Source organism: Myotis davidii, unplaced genomic scaffold (genome assembly GCF_000327345.1).
Source record: "Myotis davidii unplaced genomic scaffold, ASM32734v1 scaffold174, whole genome shotgun sequence".
Lineage (NCBI taxonomy): Eukaryota > Metazoa > Chordata > Mammalia > Chiroptera > Vespertilionidae > Myotis > Myotis davidii.
This window is the reverse complement of record NW_006289087.1, coordinates 782884-789859: the sequence shown is the minus strand read 5'-3', so window position 1 is coordinate 789859 and position 6976 is coordinate 782884. Positions and strand designations below refer to the sequence as shown.

General features: G+C 50.4%; 1 protein-coding gene across 1 annotated transcript in view; it reads left to right on the top strand.

The window, feature by feature from the left end:
• Window positions 1-6884: 6884 nt before the first annotated feature.
• Window positions 6885-6976, top strand: part of HEATR1 (HEAT repeat containing 1) — a 51838-nt gene continuing 51746 nt past the window's right edge. The window contains 1 exon segment of the mRNA XM_006761308.2: window positions 6885-6976. The gene's annotated coding sequence lies outside the window, so the exon portion shown is untranslated.

The following is a 6976-nucleotide window of genomic DNA, read 5'->3' as shown; positions in this document are numbered from 1 at the left end:
CATAGTAAAACAAAGATGTATATTTTTGATATTTATTTTATATATTTAAGTGCCATTTAACAGAGAAAAATCAACCAAAAAAATGAGTTCGCGTGTCACTTCTGACACGCGTGTCATAGGTTGCCATCACTGGCTCTAGCTGCTGCTCTGGGGCGGGGGGGGGGGGGGGCCCCTCACCCCTGAGAACCGAGCTGTGGCAGCTGTGAAAACGGTGCGTTACACCCCATAAATCACGGAGCCGGTCCTGGTCCTCGTGTAGGCTTTAGGGATAAACTGTAGGTAATGAACACGTGTCATGTGGGAAAGTCTTAAGAAGTACTAAGGACCTTTAAGCCACTTCCACACCCAAAGAAACAGGCTTATTTAGAAATTGCTCTTTTAGTTCGTTACAGGCATTTTCCCGGCCTGCTCATCCACCCAGCAGAGGCTGGTGTGCACACGTGGGCAAGCCCTCCGCCACGATGGGGTGGCGTGGGATCCAGTCTCACCCGCCCCCTTTTGCTCCCTCCCTCCTCTCCCATCTCAAGGCTCTAAGCTGCAGTGAGTGAGTAAATATACTTTTACTGATTTCAGAGAGGAAGGGAGAGGGGGAGAGATAGAACACCCAGCAGAGGCTGGTGTGCACACGTGGGCAAGCCCTCCGCCACGATGGGGTGGCGTGGGATCCAGTCTCATCCGCCTCCTTTTGCTCCCTCCCTCCTCTCCCATCTCAAGACTCTAGCTGCAGTGAGTGAGTAAATATACTTTTCCTGATTTCAGAGAGGAAGGGAGAGGGAGAGAGAGATAGAAACATCAATGAGAGAGAATCACTGATCGGCTGCCTCCTGCACACCCCACACTGGGGATCGAGCCTGCAACCCAGGCATGTGCCCTGACTGGGAATTGAACCATGACCTCCTGGTTCATAGGTCGATGCTCAACCACTGAGCCACACTGGCCGGGCTGGATGTCTGCATTTCAAATATGAATGCCTCCACGGAGAAAGCAGTATGACTGCATAACTATACGTATTTTTGAGGGCAGAGGACTTCACCCTTTGAATCATAGCCTTCCAGGCCCCGCTGCCCAGCTGCTCTCTCAGACTGAGCTGCTCCATGGTCTTGGTTCCGAAAGAAGGGATACTTTAGGGGCCCAACCTGAAGGCGTGGCTGCGTGAGACCAGCCACACGGGTGAGCTGGCTGGGAGCGGAGTCAAGGCCGGGGAGGCAAAATGAAGACATCCACTTCTTTTTTTAGGACGGGATTTCCTCCACTGGCATACCTCTTGTTTTCCTTTCCGTCACAGCTAATAAAAGCACTCGGGTTTTATATAGTCCTACTAGTGACCCGGTGCACGGATTCGTGTACATCGAAAGGAAATTAATTAGAAGGTGGCCAGTGGGGTGGGACTGGGCGAGAGACGGGCCAGATACACCCTGGAGCCAACCTCCGGCTGTGCCCCCTACCCCCCGCCCCACCAGCTGCACCTGGGGTGGCCCCATGGCTCGAAGGGTGTCTGCGGAGTGAGCGGGGTCCCTCTGGCAGGTGGGGTCCCTCAGCCGGGCCTGCAGTGCCTCAGACCACTGGAAGAATGTTGATCCATCCCCCGCCATCTCGGTGCCAACCGGCTCCTGCCCTGTCTCTCTCAGCTGAGCCAAGAGAAGAGCAATATTTTGCAGACAGCTTTTCAGGCGATGATTATCTCATCCGAACACGCTGCTGGACTTGAAAGGAAAATTATAATTCTACATTTCCATGTGAAAGAGCCACTAATGACTGGTTGTTCTGTTTTCAGAAACAAACATCAAAAATCTGGCTGTAACATTGAAGAAGGGAAGGGAGAGAAGACAGATAAAATACACTGGCCAAGGGCACATGTTGGGTTGCGGGCTCAATCCCCAGTAGCATGGCTCAGTGGTTGAGCATCCGCCAATGAACCAGGAGGTCAGGGTTCAATTCCCAGTCAGGGCACATACCCATATTGCGGGCTTGAACCCCAGTAGGGGGTGTGCAGGAGGCAGCGATCAATGATTCTCTCTCATCACTGATGTTTCTCTCTCTCTCTTTCTCATCCTTCCTCTCTGAAATCAATAAAAATATATATTTGAAAATATGAAAATAGAATACAATACAGCATGAAGGGCTCTTTTCCACCACCATCACCATCCACAGTCATTTATTTATCAGGAGACCAGAAAACGCATTCTCCCAACTGGTATACGTCTGAAAGTGAAAGGTGTGTTCACGGTTATGTGGGGACGATATCCTAGGAGTTGAGCTCTCCTTACATAACGAACTATATATAACATGTTACATGTTGGGGATATAAAGAGGCAAAACATGTAATTTCTCCCCCAAAGGCTTACATTTTAGGTGGGGAGAGAAGATATTTATAAGAAAGAAACACACCACCAGGCAGCTAAATCAGGTGTATTGACACTAAGGAGGTAATTTTTTCTTTTAATATATTTTTATTGATTTCAGAGAGGAAGGGAGAGAGAGAGAGAGAGAGAGAAACATCAATGATGAGAGAGAATCACTGATTGGCTGCCTCCTGCACGCCCCACACTGGGGATTGAGCCTGCAACCCGGGCATGTGCCCTGACTGGGAATCGAATGGTGACCTCCTGGTTCATAGGTCGATGCTCAACCACTGAGCCACACTCATGCAATTCTTCCTGGCTAACCAACCAGAAAATAGCAGCAGCAAAACATAGGTTCCCTGTGGGTTTCCGTTTATACATTTGCATTTCCAGGGTCATGTGGCTCGTTAACCAATGGCATCTGAGCTCCCCCTCTGCCCGGAGTCTCTGCCAGAGGGAGCCCCCTCCCCAGCTCTCGCAGAGACTGGCCGGGCCTGAGACCCGCAGGGGCAGGAGGCACCCATTTGCGCCATCAGCTCCAGGCTGCATGGCCACTTGTCTGCCCACGTCCCTGATTCTGGAAGACATGGTGATGACATCCACAGTCACCCTCTAAAGACTCTCCGTCAACTGTTGTCAACATTTAATTATACTCACCTCATTCTCGTTCTCCAATCCAGCCTCTTCAGCGGCTCCCTCAGCGCGTGGGAAAGTTCCCCGGGCAACCCCGGGCAGGGCTGGGACTCAGGACACCTCCCTCCATCCTCTTCCTTCAGGGCCGCCCAGCTTCATGCTGAAGGGTGAGGACAGCGGTCGGCAAACTCATTAGTCCACAGAGCCAAGTATCAACAGCACAACGATTGAGATTTCTTTTGCGAGCCAAATTTTTTAAACTTAAACTATATAGGTAGGTACATTGTTATTAAGTTAATGAGGATGCTCCTAAGCTGGCCTTTGCTAAAAACGTCCTCCATCTGATGGAGGTACGTTCGCTGAGGTCGACCCCTTCCAACTCTCCCATCCACACTCGTCTTGTCTACTTGTTTCGTCCATTTCCTTTCTGAAAACCGACTTCTGCGCATGGGCCACGAAGTTTCAATCCCACTGTCCGTGCGTGCCCGCACGTGGTATTTTGTGGAAGAGCCACACTCAAGGGGCCAAAGAGCCGCATGTGGCTCGCGAGCCGCGGTTTGCCGACCACTGGGTTAGGAGCACGGTGGGCACGTTGCAGGCAAGGCTGGACAGCTCTCCCTCAGCCTCCCCGGTCTGCGCCAGTTTTCCCAGGAGGCGTCGGGGTTCACAAGTGGGGCATAGAATCACCGGATCAAACTCTACCTGCTGGTCCCTTCCCCCAATGCCCTGGGGACAGAGTTCTCCCGGCCCCACCCTGGCTGCAAATCACTGGTCTAATTTGTTAGGAAAGCGCTTTATTAAGTTTAAATTTAGCAGGTGAGGCTGTGGCTAGCCCTATCTCTGTTTCTGAGAAACAGCTGTTTACTATTCTAACCCGGCAGAGGCCTGGCAGCCACAGCTGCTCTGCCAGACACCCCAGCCCTGAGCCCACAGCTGCCCGGCTTGGTGCTCAAGTTAGAAGGGGCACACGACCTAGGACTCTGCAGGACCAACGAGGGCAGTCGGGACCTATTTTTGATGATCCCGGGGGATTATTTAAAGGAAATTCCGTGAAGTCCATGTAGCTCTTTAAAAGTATTTGGTTCCGCCCGGCTAGTGTGGCTCAGTGGTTGAGCGTCGATCTGTGAACCAGGAGGTCACAGTTCGATTCTGGTCAGGGCACATGCCAGGGTTTCAGGCTCCATCCCCAGTAGGGGGCGTGCAGGGGGCAGTCCATCGATGATTTTCTCTCATCATTGATGTTTCTCTATCTCTCGCCCTCTCCCTTCCTCTCTGAAATCAATAAAAATATAAAGTATTTGATTCCACTGCCTGCTTTCCCTGTCCCCGGTTCTATCCCTGCATTTCCCACTGTACGTTTATGTGTCTGGAACTGAACAGCAATGAAACGAAAGCCATTGTGCCAGGGAGATGTTCCTGGCTGGGCGTTCCAGGTGAGCTGCCGCTGGATGGTTGGCAGAGTTCCTGCTAATCAGAGAGATCCCTTATTCTGTCATTTCCTCCAGGGGAAATGGGACATGGCTCACAGCTCCCCGGGCACTGTGGCCAGATTGTTCCCCAAGCTCCCAGGAACTGTCTTGCCTACATCTTATTCTTTTAAAAAATATATATATATTATTGATTTTTTACAGAGAGGAAGGGAGAGGAATAGAGAGTTAGAAACATCGATGAGAGAGAAACATCGATCAGCTGCCTCCTGCACGCCCCCTATTGGGATGTGCCCACAGCCCTTGGTTGTACCTGGGACCTTTCAGTCTGCAGGCCGATGCTCTATCCACTGAGCCAAACCGGTTAGGGCCACACGTTCTTCTTGAAACACTTGCTGCAGGCAAAGCCCTCTATTAGACCCCCACCTCTAAGTCACATGCATGGGATGTGACCCTCAGTGTTGGAGTGGGGGCACTGGACAGTGGGCAAAGGGTCACCGAATCTCTGCAGGGACATTGTAGACAAGCTGGCCGTGTGACCCATGGCTAAAACGAGCCTCGGGGGCCAGAGAGGATGGAAAGTGATGAGGAGAGGTGCCTGAGCGGGAGATAGCATAACCTCAGGTGACACCCGTAGCCTGTACTATATACGCTGAATGGATGGGGGCCTGAGTGCTCACGACAATGGAGCAGAGAGAGCCCACGTGACGGAAGGTTTTCCTTTCTCTTTCATTCTTTTTTTTTTAAATTTATGTCTTTTTATTGATTTCAGAGAGGAAGGGAGAGGGAGAGAGATGGGAACAACAATGATGAGAAAGAATCATTGATCTGCCACCTCCTGCACGCCCCATAATAGGGATCAAGCCATGAACCTGGGCATGTGCCCTGACTGGGAATCAATCTGTTGACTTATGCCAGCTGGGCTCTTCTATGTTATTTTTAAAGTCTATCCTTGAATTACTTTCAGATATTTCCCTTCATATATTAATGATTGATACAATTTACTAATAATTAATATAGTCAATGCATTAATATAACCAATAATTATATGGGCATTCCTAAAATCTGAAAATTCTAACCCTGCCCTTTGAATTTTTTTTTAATTACTAAAATTAAACTTAAAAGATACACATGTGGGAAAAGCTAATGTTGCTGTAGATACTCAGGCAAACAAAAATCTCATGTATTTGATTTGATTTGGTGGAGAGCAGGGTGGCAGTGCATTGTGAATTCCAAAACGCAGCTAAAAATAACAACTATGGTTGAGTAAGACTGCCGGAGATGTTCTAAGAACAGATGAAGAAACCCGATAGCAAATTCCTCTGCAGTTTGCAAATAGACTTGCGAGCTTGGTTGGAAAGTCTGGGTCTTCTGCTCAAGAGTGGAATAACATCTAAATTGATCCCAATCCCGCCTCCGTGGATTAGTGGTGGGGGAAGTGGTCAGAATTGGTCCTATGAGTAGAGTAACTCTGAATATTCCAAGATGATTGTAATAACATATAAAGAAAAAAACCTTGGAGAATATATTGCTGCTCAGGAGGCTCAGAAATGCATTTGCCTTCATGAAAGCAGTAAACCATACTTCCTTAAGAAATATGGGTTCTGGCCCTAACCGGTTTGGCTCAGTGGATAGAGCATCGGCCTGCGGACTGAAGGGTCCCAGGTTCGATTCCGGTCAAGGGCATGTGCTTGGTTGCTGGCACATCCCAGTAGGGGGTGTGCAGGAGGCAGCTGATCAATGTTTCTTTTTCATCGATGTTCCTAGCTCTCTATCCCTCTCCCTTCCTCTGTAAAAAATCAATAAAATATATTTTTTTAAAAAAAGAAAGAAATATGGGCTATGACTGGGTCTGCAGGAAGCTGGGCATCCAGGGAAAGGTCTCTCAGGGAGGTGCTTTTAGTAGGAAAAGTACCCAAATGGGATTAGGGCTCATGGTCCTATCTTAAAATTTTTTTTAAATTTAATTTTGTTCAGAGAGGAAGGGAGATAGAAACGTCAATGATGAGAATCACGGATCGGCTGCCTCCTGCACGCCCCACACTGAGGATGGAGCCTGCAACCCTGGCATGTGCCCCTGACGGGGAATCTACTATGAGCTCCTATAGGTCGACGCTCAACCACTGAGCCACACTGGCCGGGCCAAAGGGGTACATTTAAAAGAAAGCTCAGAAGTGGCCTCCAACGGAGCTGGGAGGCTGGACCGGGCGGCGGCACAGGTACCTGCAATGCATGGTTCTGCTCCTGCATTTGTTTTGACTGCCTGACGCGAGCTACGGGACGGCCCGCTCCCACAGGAGCACGCGGGGGGCGGAACCTTCCGACGCCAGCCGGGAGCAGAGGGCCAACCCCTGGGGAGGGTGGCACCGGGAGTCGGAAGTTCGGTCGACGAAGGCGGGGCTTCGTTGCCAGGAGGCGGAGCCGTCGTTTGCGTTTCCAGGAAGTTTGTCCCTTTGCTCTCGCCGTAGCGCCCAGAACCGGAAGCCGCGCTGAGGCGTGCGCTGGGTTTCCGGTGGCGAGCTTCCCTGGGCTCCATGTGGGAACTGCTGTGAGGGGTTTGCGATGTGCTGCCGA